This window comes from Marmota flaviventris, chromosome 1 (assembly GCF_047511675.1).
Source record: "Marmota flaviventris isolate mMarFla1 chromosome 1, mMarFla1.hap1, whole genome shotgun sequence".
In the NCBI taxonomy this organism is placed as follows: Eukaryota; Metazoa; Chordata; class Mammalia; order Rodentia; family Sciuridae; genus Marmota; species Marmota flaviventris.
The window spans coordinates 75,456,077-75,478,241 of NC_092498.1; positions in this window are offsets into that span (position 1 = coordinate 75,456,077).

The following is a 22,165-nucleotide window of genomic DNA, read 5'->3' on the forward strand; positions in this document are numbered from 1 at the left end:
CCAAACATGGAGGGCTGATTTCCAATGAGAAGGGGGCTTCAGCCGATATTTCTGCATTGGCTCAATTGCTGGGAGCCAAAAGCTGGCTGGCTAATGTTTCTGGCACTGTTAAGGAGAGTGAACGAGGTAATAGACTTACATCTGTTTCGTTCAACTCTTTGCTATATAATGCCACATTGCCCCCTGCAATGGTCTGCGTCCAATCCCCGTTCTTGCTCCTTTTGGCTAATGACACCTCATCGGGGATGCTGGATTGTTCTAGTGTTACCTGTCTCTTATCTGAGTGTTGGAATGGTTCTTGGACTGTAGCAGTGGTTATGAAAATTCCAACTTTTGTCCCAATCCCAGTCACTGCGGACCCAGATAAATTCCCCATTGTTAAGCTACTTAGAGTCCGCAGGGATTTTGGAATTACGGCAGCTATAGTGACAGCTGTGGCAGTGTCTGCTGCTGCAGCGGTTACGGCCGGAGTGGCCATGGCCAGTCAAGTACAAACTGCTGCCACCATTAATCAAGTTGTTCAACAAACTTCCACCATACTTGAATCCCAAAATACAATTAATCAACATATTTTGTCAGGGATTTTAGCTGCCAACCAAAGAATAGATTTACTCCAAGCTCAGGTAGAAGAATTGGCCAACTTGGTGCTTTTGGGTTGTGTTGACCAACGTGCACATTTATGCATAACCTCTGTCAGATTTAATGATTCCAGGAATGCCTCCCGCATCATTGGCGAATATTTGGCTGGAAATCGGTCCATGGCAGCGGAAGACATGATCCAGTCTCAACTAACCCAGATAGCTGTCTTGAACAGTACCCGTGTCGATCCCGTGACTTTGGGTCAATTCACCGATTGGATATCTTCTGCTTTTTCCTTCTTCAAAGAGTGGGTGGGGGTAGGCATTTTTGGTGCAATGTGTTGCTTCGGTATGTTCCTCTGTTTGTGGTTTCTCTGTCGCCTTAAGGCCCGCAGTGCTCACGATAAGGCTATGATCATACAAGCTCTTGCAGCTTTAGAAAATGGCAACTCACCTCAAGTCTGGCTTGCGCATCTTAAGCAGTAAACCTTTGACATGGTCGTTACACCCCAAGTTATTATAACATTGCACTGGGATCGACATGACTTTCCTTGTTATTCTCTTAGTGTTGGAAAGCCCTTGCACTCTGCCGGTCTTACTGCCATTGCACGCAGATGGGTTTCCACACTAGTGCTTTTCTATCGTCTTAAAGTCCGTGCCTTTCTTTCAGGGTGCTGTCAACTTGTTTGTCGTTATAAACAGCCACAGTTCAGCCTCAGCTATCCCCCTTCGTCCACCATCGTCACGATACAGGATGCGAGGCAAGGCACTGCACTTGAGTGATCCTTGTCGTGGACCTCAAGGAGAGCATGTCCTATTGCATGCGGGTTAGACGCGTCCACGCCCCGCCCCACGAAAAAAGGCGTCGGCTGACATGGCCTCAGATCTGGGGAAGGGCCCTCCTTAGGACTGAGTCATACTATGCAGCCACTTCTGCACAGTGGGATAGGACCTCTACTCTCGCCTGTATTGTTTAAAGAAAACAGAAAAGGGGGAACTGTGGTGAGCCGCTTCTGCCGTTTCTGCAGACTATGGTCGCCATTACAAGATGGCGCTGGCTCCGCTGTGGTCTGTGACAAACAACTCCTTATTTGGGAGAGTTGGCACATGATTTTTCACCACCCTATGAGAAAGCTCCACGTGGCAGCTTTGCATTGGGGCTTGAGATGCTTTATTAAGGCTGGGAGGGGCATCCGAGAGGAGGAAGAAGAAATATCAAGGACCTGAATAAACTGCTGAAAGAAGATTCCTGAGTTGCGTCTTCCTTGCGGGCAAGGGGTCGCGACATAGCTTCAGAAGCCAGACATCATTCAGAAGCTACGGGTACTATGTCTGAAGTGTTCAAGCTCACATTAGTTGGAAGCCTTCTTAAAAGGCTTACAAGTCTTAGAACAAAAGATGAATGTTTGAAATCTCAGTATATTTGATTTCTATTCTTGTCTTTGTTGTGGTGGATTGCTAGATACTAAATCAAGCCACTAAAGCCAAGTTAATATTTATCTACATAAAAACAAGTCAAGTCCTGTTTATGAACATGGACTCTATACTCTATTCTGAGCTTACACATAATAAAAGAGAAGTGATCCTAATTCAAATAATTAGCAATAATTGTTTTTCTAATATATGTAAATATAATCATTATTTAGCTAGTCATGTGTGCTTTGCTGTGATATTGATCAAATGGGAAAGCAAATGGGTTCTACCTTGGAGTCTACTTGCCATTCTGTCTCCTACTCAGCTGATGAACATCTGTGATCCCTGAGGATATATTGATGGGTCTTAACCTTGGATGCAAACAAGAGTCATTAAAGAATCACTTAATATTTACCTATGCCTGGCTCCACCTTATACCACTTAAATCAAGATCTCTGGTTGGGAGATATGAGCTTCAAGGTTGAAAAAGCTTCCCAGCTGAGTAGAAGTAGATCTGCTGAAGCATTCTCATTCACTATTAAAGAGCCAATTGTTGCTGTGGCCACACACTTTGACACTCTTGGCCTCTGGATTCAATATATAACCTGGTGATTGGTCCCTCTGTGGCTCTAGAGAGTGGTCTGTGGTTCTGTAAGAATTATAAACCTAGAAAAAACTACAGTGCAAATAACATCCTTTGAGCCCATAAAAGCTATGTCTAGATTTTAGCCAGCAGAATGTGTTTCAAGCCAGGTATGGAAATGCCAAAGGTTAAGCAGCCATAAGGACCAATTCTAACCACATATATTCAACAAAGCAATCACAGTGAATAGAACACAAGAGAAAAATGAATACTGTCAATCAACAGATTCTATTTTTGGTAAAATAATCATCACATTTGAGGATAAAAACTTGGCCTTAATGGATTTTGAAGGGGAGCCAGGCCATGAATATAGAAGTCCTAAAACATATAGAGCTGAGCAACGGAATTAAGAAGAAAGAGCTGGGTTCCATTAGAATGATTTCCCTATATTAAAACTTTTTTCTAAGCCCATTTTCATTTCCAAGAATGACAAAGACCACTTAATCAGTGGGAATTAGGAGTAAGGATCTATGATTTGCTAGGTTATGGATACTTAAATTGTTCAGCTTTTGACCTAATTATAAGTCTCTAAAATTAGTATCTTAACTCAGGAAGAAAAATAGAACCTTACATAAAAATGTAAGTCAAATGTAAGATACTTGACTTGCTTACCTAAAATTAATTTTTAAGCAGGCATACTTATATTTGGTTTCATTCAGAATCAACCCTCCCCCTCACACACATGCACACACAAAAAAATTGTACCTAGATACAGATGTTCTAAATCGCAAAGAACAACTTACTCTTCTATTTTTGGTTCAGTTAATGAGCTTTCTCAAAGGAAATGGCTGCAATGAATTAAAAGAAATCAAATAAAAATGTCTTTCCTGAGTCAAATTAACCATAATCTATTGGAGTTTTACTAAGTTTGTAATAGCATTAGTAGCTCATATATACTAAAATTAAATGGGCAATATTCTCCTGTACTTTCCTATGAATTTCTTAGCACTTTCCTTCTCACAGGTAAACCTGATCAAGATATGTGACTCAATGCAGTGGTAAATGTCCTGCTTTAAGAAAGTAGATAACTTGGTTCCTGGCTCTCATTGTGCTGTAATCCATTCCATGACTTCTGGTAAATCATTAAACTGCCAACTTTAAACTCCTTCATTTTTAAAAGGGAATTATACACCTTATCTCCTTCTGAAGACTCTTGTGGGACTAGTAAATCCATGGAAAAGAGAACACAAAGCATGTTAAAAATGTATAAAACTACACATGTTCAGCAACTGCCTCTTTTTGATTTGGTATGGACATGAAGTTTATGAAAGTAACTTCTATAGGTGTGAAAATGCATAATTCTTTCATGTGAGAATTTCAGCCTCTGGATAGATACACAATCTTATCCGAAGAGTAACAGCAATGTCTGTGAACTGAGAAGGAAGTCAAGGGATGCGATAGGTCCTAGAGGATGCCATCTTATCAGGTAATATCATCTGTCATCAGAAAAAAAGAAAATAAATCAAGAAATGATATTCTTGTGGGCCAAAAGTAACCACAGTGGGATACAGGAGAAAACCCCACTGAACAAGGTTAAGCCTCAAAGCAAAATGTTTCTAAACAGGTCATGAAGGTGGCTACTAAAGACAGATCAGCCCTCCAGGTTATTTCAAAGGGCAATATATTCCTTCTTCTCAATTACTGAGCCACCCATATGCTGATGTTTTCTTCTCTAGTGTTATAACTTGACTCAAAAAATATCTGCTGTCATAAAATAAGCAATTATGATGGATTGTCTTCACTCAAATGAGAATTATCATGTCCCATTCAACTTTGTGTTTATTCTTTGTTCTGGTTTGGATATGAGGTTTCTCCTAAAAACTCATGTGTGAGAAAATGCAGGGATGTTCAATGGTGAAACGATTAGATTATAAGGACCATAACCTAATCAGTGGATTAATCCTTTTGATAGATAAATAATTTAAATTGGTTAATGGGTGGTAAATGTAGGCAGGTAGAGGATGGATGGACTAAGTTGGTCACTTGGGATGTGCCCTTTGGAATTATATTATACCTGGATCCTTGCATTCAAGCTCTCTTTGCTTCCTGACTGTCATGAACTAAGCATCTTTCCCTTACCACACTCTTCTGCCATGATGCTCTACTTCACCTGAGTCCCAGAGGTATGGATTCATCCAGCCATGGACTGAACCTCTGAAACTGTGAGTCAAAATAAACTTTTCCTCCTTTAAGTAGGATATATTGGTCAAAGTGATGCAAAGCTGACTAATAGACTCCTCTAGAGCCTAACAGAGAATTAACTGTGCTTGAAGAATGAATAAATGAATCAGAGAGGCACTGGATTTTCCTAACTAAGTTTCTAAAAACAATAATAGGCTCTGTTGACTTCCTGTCTGATAGGTCAGATAGGAAAGGCTAATATTGTCACAGAGCTCTGCTGATCATGATGAAACACCGTATTTTCCCAGTTTGCTCTTTTAGGGAGATTTTAGACCAGTGAGAAACAGAGACTAAACTAAAATCTATACACGGTTTAACTGTATCTCACTTTCTGCTAGCAGTAAGGAAAACCCTCTTTGCCCCTTTCTTCTTTTATCTTATACAGGTGTTGAGTATGCAGAATAAATGAACACTGAAATGATATATATGAAATATATTCTTAGACTATTTCTCTAAGGTAGAAGACTAGAAATATCTGGGTCACTTTTAAAGAAACAAGAAGTCTATCAATAGAAGCTGGTAGTTTATGTTCAGAGGGAAAATGGTAAGAAATAAGGAAGAAGATAAAGAGGGACTGGGGTAAAAGAACACAAAGACACTGAAATTGTTCACAAAAGTGAAATAAAAATATTAAAGAGAAAAAATCATACTCATTGTATCGTTAAATTTGATATTCTTAGAAAATAATAATTAATATTGTATAATTCTGTAATAATTAAGTAGATCAATATTCATTTGGAACTAAAATACATAAAACATGTAAAATATAATTGTAATAATCCTAAAAAAATATAGACTCAAGGAGTTCATTAGGTTTCTTTAGGCAACCAAAGTTTTGAGATATTTCTATCAGATTTTATAATAAAGTGATTATTTCTCATCTACTTACAAAAAGAAATAATCATAAATGATGTAGAAGTAATCATACTTTTCTGAAAACTCAGCAGTTAAATTACATTTCCTTACTTTTATTTTGAATGCTCACTAGAAGACATTCTTCCCTTTATATTTCTTTCTTGAGTAATGATCTCAGAATTTTAATAAAATTTGAGATCTAGCTTAAATCTCCCATTGTTGAATAGTTATAGGAAAATAAGGTGGATGTCTGTCATTCATGATGATCATTGTTCAAAGGAGAAAGGATAGAACTTACTTCTGAAATTACTGCAAGCAATTTTAAAACCAGATCACTGGATGTCAATTACAGTGATAAGGAAAACCAACCAGTCAAACTATAGTTCCCAGAGGGATTAAAAAGGAAAACATATACTAAATTATTAAAAAAATCACAAGTTAATATTTTTTATGGAAGAACAGAAGCAAGAGAAGTATAAGGAGAAGCATAGAGTTAATGTGTGTCTTCTACTCAGGGGATGACAAAATTTATCTTCTACCAAGATGAAAATGATGTTGCTATTAGCTTTTATCATAGGTTTCACTAAATACACATTTTCTTGGAAAAATTATACATTTCTATTCTCTTGTGCAATATTCTGGACATATCTACAGGAAAAAGTAAAGTAAAAGGAATAAGTACATCATCAAATCCCAAAACACTTTCTTGTCTATACAAAGGTGGAAAGAATTTGTGTGTGTGTGTGTGTGTGTACACATGTGTGTGCGTGTATGTGTAAACCCTATAAATTCCTAAAATTATCACAAATTTTAAAGAAATTTCTGTATTGAAATCCTGTGTTATATTTGGTGAGGCAGATCAGCTGGGAAGTAATAAAAGTCATGCAGTTGTCTAAAGCAGAAATAAGTATATTTTCCACATCTTTTTCCTCCCTGCTCCCCCAGGCTGGTGGATCTGAGGTTAGGGCAATTTGGAGACTGAGCTTTAATGTTTGTAATTAGACAGAATGTTCTTTTTGGATCAGCCATCAAGAAGCATGTGTGCATTTCTTTCTCTTTGTATAAATTTTAGAAAAGGCAAAATAATTCGCACAGAAATTTAGAGCTAGGTACTTCATAGGAGGCTGATAATAGCAATATTTTTAATCCTGATATTTCAAACATTGAAATTGATATTGAAGTTGATATTGAAATTGATATTGAAACCCGTCTTTAACTGCCATGTTGTAATGTCATATTCTACCAGTAATTCACTAATTTTTGGCTTTCCAAAGATAAACTTGGCCTTTCACAGAGAAAGGAATACAGTATTCCACTCCCTGTATAGCAACCTCAGTAGTTTTCAATGTTAGCCAGTAAATCAGTGCTTTTGTTATTATCACCATGTTTGGGAACTCTACCTGTGAAAGATGATGGACCAGCTAATATACTCAATACCAAAATGCCAGGTTTCTTTTCTATGTGGATGAAGGTCAGTCAGTGAAATGAACTGAGTTTTCCAAGGTAAGGGTCAATTTGTAGGGGGCTACCTGATGGGCATGCCATCATAGGTCCTTTACTCATTGTGAGATATCTTTGAAATGTTCACCTAACTTGGAACATAAATAATTATTAGAACCTTCTCAATATAATCCATATGAGTTCTGGATATTTTGCTTTATTCATTGATGTATCCCAAGTTCTTGGAAGAGTACCAGACATAGAGTAAGTGCTCAGTAAGTTTATGTTACAAAAAATCACTTTCATCAAGTGAAAGTGTTACTATGCATAGTTTTAGTGTAAGTGAGACAAACATGCTACTCTAGGCCATTTGGATTATGAATTTATTTTCTTTGTACCCTCGAATTAGTCCCAGGGATCCCGAGGAATAAAGTAAAACACCACTTTCTGTTCTGAAGTTTACTATACTATGTAACCCAGATTGGCAGCTTTTATAATAACATAGCTAATTTCCTAACTTGTCTAAAATTACCTACTTTACTATAAACTGTTTATTTTCTTCATTTATAGTCTCATCCATATTAGATTTTATGAAGGATGGTGAAATATATCCATAATTGATACACTATTTTCTCTATGGAGGAATTCACTGTGTGTTAAAGGATTTCATGGGTGAAATTATAATTTGCAATATAAATGGAAAAGTCAGCACAATCAATTCTTATTATATGAGTGAGTGCAGAAAAAGATTTAGCTCTTATAAAAGTCGAAAAGCTGGCTTAAATTATTTTTTCCCTTGTGGTTATAAAATGCTGCTGAATTCTAATGCATGATATGATTTCACGTATTCCACTGTAACAGTTTTGTATGTGGAAAACCACACTTGAGATAAAAAAAAAAAGTTCACATTAGTCAAATTGTAAAAGGTTTCTTAAGCTTTTTTTTTAATGTAATTTTTCTAAACATTTAAGGAAGATGGAGCCACCTTTGAAGTTAATACTATTCTCAAAGAAGTGAATAAAAGATGGAGTCAGAAATCAGGGGAGTTAAAACTTGAGCATAGTGGGATGCCATAGTGATCACTTATGGTTACCCAGCATGGGTCTTCCCATGTGCCTCCTTCTGGTAACAGACCCTTCCCTGACAGTGGTGAGCACAGAACCCATATCTGGCCAACAGTAATGTCCCTAGCCTGGCAGGGCAAATGGCTGCTTTTCTCTGGAATTTGTATATGTGTGTTGGGGGAGGAACAAGGAATATATTTATTTTCTGGGTATTAATCTACATAAAGTTAGTCACTATCCCAAGTCACAGGTAGATGATTGTCCATGGTAGGAAGCAACACCAAAGGGAAACTAAACTGAGAGAGCACAGCAAGAAAAGGGCAGTGGCAATGGATTTGTTTCCAGGGGCACTTCAGGGGCGTCTGGGATACAGGGAAGCCTTCCTTGAGGGATTGATGTTCAGGTGCTCGCTCTTGATCTCTCCTTCTATGCTGTTCTTCCCTCCACTTTGCCTCTAGAATTAGATGACATTTCTTTATTATGCTCTTATTATATGTTCTCATAAAAAAATTACTTTTTTTAAATAAATTGCACAATTGCACATTTATTTGTTCAAGTACTGCTCTGTGTTTGTTTTTGTCCTTAGATTTGAGGCCAGTGACTATGTCTGATATTGCTCACCAATATTATCACAGTAGTTTGCACACTCAAGGTAGTGAGTAGAAGATTCTCAAATGCACAAAAGAATAAAATATAAACATGGGACTAATTTGATTATAAAGTAAAACAAAACAAAACAAAAACAAAATTTTTTTTTTCTAACAGAGAAAACAGCATATACTAATACTCCAGATAGATTAGGGTCTTATCTCTGTGGAGGTGCTACTTAAAGGAAAAAAAAAACAATGGTCTGCCGCAGTCTGGCTGGCCACAAATCACCAGCCACTGAATCAGGAACAAACTTTATTTCCAAACTCCCGAAAACGCCACTCACGGGGCTCCTCCAGGAACCACCAACCAGAAATCCCTCCTCTGGCACTTCCCCAACCAATGGGAACTCTCCAGGAATGCCCTGAGAACTCCAAAGTAGCAGGCCTAGGAGGCAGACAGCAGGGGTCTAATATACACAGCTTAACATAACCATTATCATCTCAATGGCTTGCTGGCATCACCTCTCAACCACTCCCTTCTGGCAAAAATGCCATGCATCATTCAGACTTGGCTATGGCTCTCAGCAATGGTGGACTAGGGGGAGGAGATAGAAGTGTGCAAATGTTGGAGAATTTGAACAGAAAAATGATATGATCTCAATTTGCATGTAATTAGCATCTCTCTGAATCCTATGTGGAAAATGACTAGACAAGAAAAGGGTAAATAGAAGTCGAAAGACTGGGGTCCTTCTAAGGATCTAAGGAGGAGATAGCTGGGGTTTAAACTAGGGTAGTGACAATGGAGAGGGAGATCCAAGAATATTAAAGAGCATTTGAATGTGAATATACACTAGTTTATATTTAATAAGTAAGGCTGTCCAATATTTTTATTATAACTAGTTCTGCTCTCTTTTAGCAAACAATATGTCAATTTTCCATTTGCGTCAAAACTACTCAATTTCATATATGCTTCTAAGGTGAGCTTATTTAGTGCCAAGAAAATAGAAATGAGGAGGAGCAGTAATAAATGAATGGAAAGTCAATTATTTGCTATTAAAATCCTTCAGGCATTCAATTTTATGGAGGCTCTGCTACCAGCTAAGAAAGAAACCAATTCATAAAAACGCATAAATGTACTTCATAATGTCCAGGATGTGCTCACCTCTATTTGGCTGTATGAGTCATAAATTCCAGAACTTAAATCAATAGATACACAAGTTATAGATCCTTCACTGAAGGCTTTTTTATATGATCATTTTATAAGCTATGGGTTGTTTAATTCCATTAGACAAGAAAAAAATTTTAATATGAAACTTATAAAAACTCCTCATAACCAGGAAAGCTACTAATGTTTTTAAAGGATACAGGCTATTTTGCTCTTTTGTTCTTTTGACTTTCAGTCAACAGTTGGGCATCAGGAATTTATTATTTATAATTTATTATTCTAAAATTAATCGGAACATTAGATATACTAGTATATAATACCTGCAAAATAGTGACATATCTAAGTTAAGATGAGTGATTGAACAATCAGGTTTTCTTCATTCTTTTGAAAAACCTAGTGAAATGCCCAAACTAAATACTAATAAAACAAACCTGTTCTAGTGACCTGAAAAGATTGTAAGGACTTATCAAACAAAAGAAATGAGAAATTAAGAAAGAAATGAACTAAATAGGGTTAGTATAATCATGAAACATATAGTAACTGTAGGATTGGTAACCCCATGCAACTCAGAGATAAGAACTTATTTCATAGGTGAGTTTTCATAACAGAATCCTGGGATCCACATCAGAAGGGAACGGAATGTAATTTGCCTGGTGTCTGCCAAAGAGTAGCAAAAGAACTACTCCTTCTAAGTGCTCCTGGCTTCAGTGTTTGAAATGGCTTCACAAGCAGAAGACAGCTTTCCAAAGGAAATATAGGTGCTCTGATTTGGGGAACTCTAAAGGAGTTTGTGGTGTTGTGGAAGTGTGGTACTGCCTTAAGTGGAAGAGTATCCAAAAGTAAGAAGAGAGACTGATGACTCTGGAGGCTGAGGCAGGAGGATCATGAGTTCAAAGCCAGTCTCAGCAACTTAGCGAGGCCCTAGGCAACTCAGTGAGACTGTCTCTAAATAAAATACAAAAAAGGGTTGAGGATGTGGCTCAGTGGTTAAATGTCCTTGAGTTCAATCACTGGCACACACACACACACACACACAAAAAAAAAAGTGCGCGAGAGAGACTAAATATAAAACTGATTTCTTCATCACTTCATCATCCTGAATTTCCTTTTACATTTATATATAAATATTAGAATAACCTTCTTAATTCCCATCAAATTACCTATTAGGATTTTAATATGGAGTGTACTAAAAATAGGTAAATTAGAGAGCACAGTACATCTTTATGTTATGAGCTTCTTGATGATGAGTATGGTGTATGCTGCCTTCTATTTGGGTCACCTTCAATTCTCTCTGTAACATTTTGTAGACTTGCACTTCTATGAAGTTCTTGCACATATGTTTTTATATTTATGCCCAAGCTTGGCCTGTTTTCTATATTAATTTTAATACCATAATTTAAAAATATTTTTATTTACTGTTATCTAGAAAATGCAACCAAAGTTTACCTAACAATTTTGGTAAATTAATATGTTAACTATATCACTTGTATATTATTTTGGATTTACCACATACATACATTTTCCTTTTCTCCCTTTTATTTTCTATGCCAACATATTTTTTTCTGGGTTTGTGTAATCAATTAGTACCTCTAGAAAAGTTAACAATGACAAGAGACATAAGAGTAGGCATCTTTGTACTTCTTTTGATCTAGAAGGTAAAGTTTTTACAATTTCACCAGTAACTTTTGATAATGGTTTTAGAAGTTGGTAGATATGCTGTGTTGGATTGAGAAAGTTATTTTTATCCCAGTGTGTTTATGAGTGTTGAAGTTTATCAAATACTTGTTATCCATATATTAATAATACGTTAATTATTCTTCTTTTTACCCTGCTGATATATGAAGTGCATCATTTTTTGAACATTAAAATGGCTTCACATTCCTGGAATGATTCCAACTTGGTTTTGATATGATGTGCTTTATATATTTTGCATTATTATTATCATTACTATTATTTTAGGATTTGAGTACCTATGTTCATAAAAAGTTCAGTATTCAACTTTTCTTTCAAAGTGCATTGACTTTTTTTTTCTTTGTGGTGTTATGAATGGAATCCAGGGCCTTGCGCATGGTAGGTAATCACTCTACCACTGAGCCACATGCCAAGCTCAAGTCTGTGTATTTTGATATCACTGTTATGCTGGCTTCATAAAATAAATCTGGGAGGTATTTCTTTCATTTCTATCTTTCAGAATATCCTGTGTACATTTAGGGTAGGACATATTTCTTGAATTAACGATGAAGTCCTCTAGTCTATATGGTTCCTTGGTTGTTTAATATAATGGATTTTTGAGGCATAAATCACATACCATATAATTTATCCATTTAAACTGTATGATTCATTAGTATGCTCACAGAGTGGTACGGTCATTACTATAATCAATTTCAGGAAATAATCATCATCCCCAAATGAAGCTCCATACCCAGTAGCAGTCCCTTTCCATTTATTCCCAACCCCTTTAAACCAAAGCAATTACTAATCTACTTTCCAACTTTCTAGATTTCTCTTTTCTAAACATTTTATATAAATGAAGTCACACACTATGTGTGTGTGTGTGTGTGTGTGTGTGAGAGAGAGAGAGAGAGAGAGAGAGAAAGAGAGAGAGAGACTGGCTTATGTAATGCTTTCAAGGTTCATCTATGCTGTAGAATGTATCAGTATACCATTTCTCTTTATGACCAAGTTGTCCAATACATGTATATACTACATTTTATTTATCCACTCATCAGTTGAAAGATATTTGGATGTCTGTTTTCCTTTTTGTTTAGTATGAGTAATGATGCTATCATAAACAAGTCCTGTTTTGGACATATTTTTCAATTCTCAGGTATATATGCAGGAGTGGAATTGTTTGTTTATATGATAACTATGCTTAGCCTTTCAAATAACTGTCAAATTGATTTCCAAAATGACTGTGCCATTTAACATCTTCGTCAGGGTCCCAACTTTTCCAAATACTTTCCAATATTTGTTATTTTCTCTTTGTAATTATAGCCATCCTAAAATATGTGGATTGATATTTCATTGTAGTTCTGATTTGTATTTGACTAATGAATGAAATGTTGACCAGATGAGCACCTTTCATGTGCTTATTGCCTATTTTGGGGAGTAATTTCTATCCAAGCTGTTGTTCATTTTTAAGTTTGATTGTCTTTTTCTTGTTGAGTTGAAAACTTCTTTATCTGTGCTAAATAAAAGTCTTGCATCTAATATATGATTTTAAAATATTCTGATAACATCACCATGCTTCTAGAGGAAGTAATAGACCTAATGTTAGAAAACCTACTAGCAGAGCTTTAGAATGTATTAGACAAAAACTGGCATTGTCCATACGAGCACAAGAGCTAAAAATAAGCCCAATACCATGTGCTGCCATGACATCCAATGAAAGCAAGTCTAACTACAAGTTTCCCTCTCACTCTCTCCTTTTTATAATGCCCTCGCCAATGAGATCAGGTATGATCCCTGTTTATTGACCATTAGTGTGTTTAAGTTCCCAATCAACCCTTGGCATTATTTAAAGAAGTCAATCACATGCTCCATGGAAAAAAAAAGGATCATCGTACCTTCTCCCTACTACAATGTCTCTCTTCACAGCTCCTGTTTATTCACTCTGTTCTCAAATGTAAACCCTGTATGGCCCTAGGTGCCCTCCTCTCATAGACTCTGAATACATATGATTAATAAACTGCTGTCCACCTCACCTATCCAGTGTCAAGGGTCATGAGTGGCTATTCCCTTAATCCTAAGGTAAAAGAGCTCCCTCACCAAAGGAGTGAAAATAAGAAAATTAAAACAGTTGGCATAATGAAGACAGTGTCCCAGCCATAATGGAGGTCACTTGAGAAGCTCTAGCTGACTGCTCTTGGTAACTCACTCATTCTGTGGTACAGTGAAGGCTACCTGGAACAGAACCACCAATGGCTGGTGGACTTGTTTTGCTTGTGTCGACTTTGCTACCTCCTTCAGGTGTTGCCATACTGTTTCACCCTAAAACACTCACATATCTTAAACCAAAATTGTTACTGACTTCTTTTCTGCTGCAGGATCACTGACAGCCAGATTCAGCCTGTTTGGCCGGTTGTTTTTGAGCTCCACCTAAAACAGTGACAACGTAGCTTCTTAACCCAATCTATGCTTTCTGGTCACTGCATCTATTCTGGTGACTGTCATTGGCTACTTGGGGCAGCCATATGGACTTTTTTGGTCATTGTGCACCAACAGGGTGAAAAGATAACAGTTAAACAATTGGCATAATAAACAGAATGGTTCAACAGGATGTGATAGCAAATTAGAGGTAAAAGGGCTGGAGATGGATCTTTTAGAGGTCTGTATAAATAAGATTATCCCAGGAAGAATTCAGTGTAAGTGCTTGCCCAACTGGTCATTAATTTCAGGCAAGACTAGTGGCTTTGCTCAACTTCTGCAGTGCTGCTGCTCTCTTGATCTATCATATGTTCTTCCCCGACCTCCAAAGGGACTGAGGTACATGCCCATGGTAGCCTGTGGCCCAGGAACTGAAGAGAGAAAACAAAGAATTTGGTACTAGCTCCTCTCAGGACATCAAGGAAGGAACTCAACTACTCTCCCAATGCAGAGGCCTTAGTCAGTGTGTCTGGGCTTTGCTAAGTACTGATGTTTACCAGCATGCCAAAGAACAATCCTGTAATCCCATGGCTTGATGGCTTGTCCTTCAGTAAGACAAAATGGCTTGTCCTTCAGTAAGACAAACTGTGTGTGACCCTCAGGGAGATCTACTGGCACTTCCTTCAGGAGAAAGGGGTACCTAGGAGGCTGCTGGGGTTCCTGAGTGTTTCTCTGTAACCACCCAGAAACACATTGCATCCTGGATGACCAGGCAAAAACAAAGATTGAAAATTCAGACTTTACGTGATAGAATACTAAATATACTGAAGGAATTTGTACAGCGAGGCAAGTGGGGAAGAAAAGGAAGCCTTCACTCCAAAAAGGTGAGGCCATAGGGTGACTTCAATGTATCTGCATAAAACCCAAACCTGACTTAAACCTGGGGTCCTTGTGAGCTATAAAGCAACCATTGCTGTGAGGGAGGCTACGAACCCTAATGATACTGACTTGAGAGTTTCTGGAGGAATAAATTGTGAATATGAGTAGTTTAGAGAGGAATCCCCTCCCCAACACATACACACAAGCAACCCATGTGCACCCGCCTCCCCACACTAATGTATGTACAGTGACAAAAACAAAAACAAAAACCAACAACAAAAAAAAAGGAAGAAAGAAAAAAAAGGAGGGGAAGGGGAAAGAAGGAATGGGGAGAAGAAGAAAAGGAGAAGCCTGGATATAAGGGGAGAAATAAAAAAATAAAATGGACCTAATTGAAATCCAAAAGTTACCAAAAGAATGAATCTAATGAAAAGATAAAAAAAAAGTAAATTAGCTTTTGCACTTCTGCAACATATGTCCCTAATTAACTTTACCATCTGCAAAAATGCACTGATTGGCAACCTTTCATGACATTCAATTAATACTGGAGATCCCACTAAATTTAAACATGGCAAGTCCCATAATTTTAGAAAAGACACTGAACATAAGATAAAGAATAAATAGGTATGATTTGAATGCCCTATATGTAAGCTTATCTTTCCCCTTTGCTCCTTGGGATATGGTTCCTGGTCAAATGAATCTCTCTTTTTAGAGAACTAGGCAAGCTCTTGCTTATGCCTCTATTTTCTATATTTCTCTCTGTCTCTGCTCTCTCTCTCTCTTTCTCTCTCTCTCTCTCTCTCTCACTATTTCTCAACTGTATATAATTAATGTATATGATTTGGATTAGTTTGAACTTATGCTACAGCCATGAAACCAACACACAACCAAAGGCCTATCTATCAACACCAAAAGTTTCTCTGTGCCTTAATGTTTTGTTTTATTTTATAAGAACACCTCACATGGCATCTAGTACACAATAGTCATGTTAACTGTAGGTACAATGTTGTTCAGCAGATCTCTAGAACTTATTCATCTTCTATGAGTTTGATTATTTCAGTGCCTCATGTAAGTGGAATCAGTATTTGTCTTCTGTAATGAGCTTATTTCTCTTAGCATAATATCCTCCAGGTCAATATATGTTGTATGTATGACAGAATTTTCTTCCTTTTTAAGGCTGAATAATATCTCATGTGATTATACTTCTTGACTAGCAGACTGCAGTTCCTTGATGCCCACTTAATTATTCAAACAAGACAATAATATCTGCCTCCAGGAAGAAGGGGTTATTCTTCTCCAGGAAGAAGGTTTTATTCTCAAATGTAGGCCCCTACAGCCTGTGGTTATTCATACTATTCTGTAGATTCAATAAAATTCCAAACAGATTTTTAACATGACTTTGTGTATAAATTAATAATTTATTATTAAAATAAGTATATGGAAAGGGGAATGAATTAGAATAAATTTAAGAATAAAACCTAAGTTGGAGAAATTTTACTGTCATATTATTACACTCAACATGCAGGCTATATGGTCTTTGAGAAAGAATATATAGCAATGGACTAGAATAGCAAATCAAGAAATAGACTAGTCTCTCTCTCTCTCTCTCTCTCTCTCTCTCTCTCTCTCTCTCTCTATATATATATATATATATATATATATATATATATATATATACCCATTCTCAACTGATTTCATCAAAGGTAAAATGACAATAATTCCTTTTAGAAAGGATAGATCTTTCATAAAATAATTGGATTTACATATAAAAATGTACTTCAAATTAGACTTTAGCAACATATTCAGAAATGAATTCAAAAGTTACAGATATATTTTTTTCTGTTGGCCATAGTACTATGAAAGAGATCACTTTATAATAAATGACCATGTATTATATACTTGTTTTTATGTTACATGTATTAACATTAAGACTTTTATAAAGTCACAAAGAAAAAAAAATCCCTGGACTCTGGAAGAACAAGAATCCTAAACCTTACACTATGAAACTACATCCCAAATTTAGTGAAATATGTAATAAATCAAGAGGACAGTCTGAGGGAAACTGTATTTCTGTAGATGCTGAGCAGACTATGGAATTCGGTAAAAACAGCAGTAATTGATGTATCAGATTATTGCTTCTGTGAAATGGCAAAATTGAGGGACACAGTGGCATCTGTGATTTGAAATGAATTTACAAAATGACAGGAGGTTGGAGAAAGGAAAGACAAGAATGCCACAGTTATAATAAACTGTAGGTATCACCTTTGGGTTCGAGGACAAAGGAGGTTTCTGGAGACCATTGGTGTGTGTGCCTATTAGGGGACGGCCACATTTTAGGAAAGCTTCATCCAGGATGGTGGATTTTGCACTTCTGCTTATCTCCTGAGATGGAGATTGTCTTGGTCATCAAATTTCATGTGGTATCTCACTCTGTTGGAGCAGAAAATTCTAGTGCTTCAAATAAGGTTGCAAGAAACATGAAGACTAGGAAATCCAGTCCTACCTCTCTTACTACATCCTGAGATTCAAGAGGAGGCTAAGCAGGACACATATGTTCACTTCTCTGTTTGTGCAGGTGGCAGTTAGAGGGATGCCTTCTATTATCATTTTTTTTCTTGCCAAGGTATATTATTTACTTTCCAAATCATTTCTCTATTGTGATGTTTAAGAGTTTTCAAATAAAAGACAAGGATATTTTGTACGTTTAAGGTTTTATCTCTGGTAATATCCTTTTTCTAGGGCTATATATTCAGTGCATAAAGAAAGGAAGAAAAAGAAAGGGAAATATGGAATGCAGGAAAAAGGATTAATATCTTAAAATACTAAATACTCATAATTAGTAACACATTAAAGAACTATTGAACCCCATTACAAAATTATATCACATAGATGAAGAAAACTTTATTACATGAATGAAAGCAAAAGTCAACATGAAATCCACTTTTCTAGAAAAGACCTTAAAAAGTGTCCTAAATAAATACATATATTTTATATTCTTGGGATGGAAGGAGAACTTGACAAAGTTTTATTACACCCATAAAAAATTGGACTATCAAGAGAAATTTGTAAAGAGAACAATTTTTTTTAAATGAGAAACTCATTACCTTTATGAGATTTTGAAATCTGTATGATCATTATTAATAAGCCCTGGTCATAGACCTAAGAACATTTGTGAATTTAATACCTGAAAAATTACACTTAAACTAAATTGAAAACCTTGAATTGTCTCATGAACTCTTTTGGGAAAACTGCATAAGGAACTGGGGGGAAATGATTTGGTATTTCTAATTTCTTCTTCCTGCAAAGCAGAGTAGGATTAAACATTTAAGGTTAAAAAAAAAATTATGATCAGAGAGAAACAGAAATTTTTTTAAAAAAAATTTAGATTGAAAAGAGTGTTTCCAAGTCAAAAATGAAACCCAGAACCCAGGAATCATCTTTTGACTACATAAAATTAAGAAATGTTTACACAGTAAACCTTATTATAAACAGCATCAAAATGGTTACAAAGAATAAACAAAATAAGAGTTCAATGGTTTCCAAATGTCAATACCCCCAAATAAATATTTGAAATGAGGATAAAACTAAAAAAATACAAATAAATCTGGTTGAGACGTGGTTGTGTTTGGTTTAGGTTTATTTTTCAGTGTTTCAAAATTTATTGAGGTTGACACTACTTTTTGTTTTCACATTTCCTATCAAATGAAAATGGTCTTTACTGTTTCAATCGTTCCCCTGATCAGGTACAACTTCAGTTATAATGTAGGTAATAGTGGAAAAACTAAGTAAATTAGAATATAGTACTTACAGAATCTAATCCTAGAGAGGACATTAGAATTAAATTATATATTCTTAGGAGGTATATTAAAGCTATCTGTATTCTGGAATCTACAACTTAGTATTTATAATTATATAAAACTTGGATAAAGTACATACTGCCTCAATTAAATAATCAGTTATAACAAAAAGGCATCAATTGTTCAAAAGGCATCAGATGTTCTGCTGGGCACGTAGATATTCAGGACTTGGCTGCTGTAAACCTCAGTCAAGCTTCCACATTGCCCTGTATCCCTCAGCCCTCATGATTCACTTTTTTGCTCTCTTGGCCTTCTCCAGTCACTGCACTGGATCACATGTAGAATGGCAGGTGCAAATGGGGACATTTGAAAAAAGCTGCATTTCAAACTCAAATTCAGCCATTTTTTTTTCTCCAATTGTTTCTCTAGTCCTTCGGACATCTTCCTTTGGGAATCTATGCTTTGATGTGTAAGGCTGATGTTTTCCTAAGTATTGAGAAGTTTCTCCTCCTTTTCTGAACCATAAATTCCCTCTTCCATTGATTTTCTGCAAAGTCACATTCATAGTCTTTATTACTTCAGGCAGTGTCTGCAGTTTCAGTCAGAAGCTTTTGGATCCCACTGATAACCTGCATTTTCTCAAGATGCCCACGTTAGAATTTTTAAGAATATTATGTTTTATTATTTCAAGTTTTTAAATGGAAACATTTAAATTAACAGCATCAATGAGTTTCTGATATCTGATTGATAACCTTGGCTTCCATTTTCCGACACTCTTTGTCATTTGTCATTATCGGTGTCATTTTTCCCTAAAGACAGCAGATTCATTAATCATTTTCAGCATGACTTCAGTCAGATATTTTGACTGGCTCTCCTTATAATTGACCTCCTGTCCCTTTGTGTATTGATGATTTGTAGCCTACTCCCCGATTTCTTCAGCTCCAACATTTCTTTCCTTCCAGCAGTTTCTTGCAAAAGCAGCTTCTTGAAGCTGAGCATCTTCATCAAAAACATTAACCATTCCCTCTGACATTGTTCTATAGCTTCTATAATGTCTGATATTTCAGCTTCAGTCACGTGGCATTGGCCAGATTTTGATGCCTCCTTTGAGTGTCTGTGTCAAGATTAGTCATCACTATTGCATGAAGGAAAACTTTAAGTAACTGGATTTTCTGTTCTTGCTTGAGAATATCTACTGTATCCCCCAGTTTAAAAAAAAAAAAAAAGCACACTTGTTTGCATCTTTATCAATTGCTATCAGACACAGAGTTTGCAATGTCAGAGGTCTGACCTCTGCTCAGGTGGCTCTAGAGCTTCTGTAATGAATCTAATCTTCTCATTGATTTTTCATTGCTCTTTTCAACTCAGGCAGCAGGACTCCTGGCTAGCTCCTTTTCCCTCAAAGTCACATCCAATTTTTATAATTAAAAACAAGGCAGCACCCATAAAATTTTCAAGGGAAACCCAAATAGACTTGAGTCTTGTGGCCATAATTCTCATGACACATAAGAATACCATATGCCTGCCACAGAACAGTATGAAAGATACTTCTATAGCTATCAAATGGTCCCCCCAGGGCCCAGTGGCCACTGAAGATCTGTCTCTGCCTATTGCCTTGTGGGCTGTAATTTTCTGCCCAGGCTGTTGTGAGGGTTCTATTTCAAAACCAAATAAAACTCTGGCAATTAGGACATCATCCATGGCATTGTGGGTGTGGGGGGAGGTATGGACAAGTTTATAAACTGCACTCTTCAACTTTGGTCTGGTCATTGCACAAGCAGAAGTGCAACTCAAAATAATAAGGACATAGTAGGCTTTTTCCCTGTGTGTATTAGAAGTGCATTCGATTCCCATGAAATCAATTACTGAGTTTCACCCATTATGATACCAGAATTCTTGACTGTGCATATTCATTGATATATTTGAAGTTTTTAAGTCACTTATAATTATTGTTTTATTTTTAAATTAAAAGAGAAAGGGAAAGAATCTGTATTTTCCTCAATGGGAGACTAACATGTTAGACCAATTGTCTCATCAAGAACAATTAGCCATAAAGAAGAATGAAATTATGGCATTTGCCGATAAATGGATGGAACTGGAGAATATCGTGCAATTTGAAATAAGCCAGTTCAAAAAAAAACAAACAAAACAACAACAACAAAAAAAAAACAAAGGCAGAATGTTCTCTCTGATATGTGAATGCTAACCCATAACAAAGGAGGGGAAGATCAGAAGTTCACTGGACTAGACAAAGGGGAATGAAGGAAAGGGCAGGGTGATGGGAATAGAAAAGATAGTAGAATGAATCAGACATAAATTTCCTATTCTTAGTATATGAATACAAGAGCAATGTAACTCCACATCGTATACAACCACAATAATGGGATCCTAATTGTACAAGTTATACTTATTCTATGTAGGTGTAATATGTCAAAATATACTCTACTGTCATGTATATATAGAAAGAACAAATACAAAATTTAAAAATCAATTTTAAAAAAAAAAGAACAATTAGCAGGGGTTAGGGTAGAGCTCAGTGGTAGAGCACAGCCTGCACAAAGCCAGAGGTTCAATTCCCAGCTCAGAACAAAATGAAACAGAACTATTTAAAAAAAAACTGAAAGAAAAGAGAAAGAAAACCATATGTTTGAAGGCATCTGAGAGCTACCAGGCTAAAGGATGACTGGTGCCCACACTCTGGGAGAGTAAAGAATCAAGTGGTGAGAAGGACCCTTGATTGCTGCAATTCTTAGTTAACAAGATGACTTAATTTCTTTATTCTACACTGTAGCTTCAGAGTACACAATTATTTCAAGACTATCATCTTTACATTTCTAGAACTGGTTATTAAACTCTCTATACTTCTGCTCTTAAGTATAAGTTTTGCTAAGAGTTTCTAAAAATCTAAAATCTGGCTATAGCCTATTCACAAAAATATACCTGTACATGAGGAACTTGAAAGTGAAAGAGTAAATTTATAATCTTTTCTATATACTAGCATCACTTGAAAAATAAATTTCATCAAAGACAAAATTTTGTAGTGAGACAAATTAAGAATTTGCACAAAAAAATAAAATCACATCTAAATCTTCAGAATAGCTTGTGCATTTCCTCATGGGTATCATATGGAAGTACTCTTTACTGAGAAGATAGGATTAACTTGCTGTCAGGAGGAATGAAAACTAATCCTTGTTGGCACCATATATCTGTTGTGAATGAAGCTGTTGATACATTCTCCTAAACACTCAGTTTTCCAAATGTTCCCTACCCAAATCTTGTCTTTTCCCCCCAAAAATATTTTATATAAACAATTTCTCAGTAAGTAGTGTTTTTAAAACTCTGATAAAGATAGACTAACATAATTTCTCAATTGATATGTTATTTGCTTACATAATTATAACATCTTGCTTCCTCTTTGGCGAAAAAAATGCAGGTAGAGAAATTTATGATATGCACATCTACACCTTTTATACA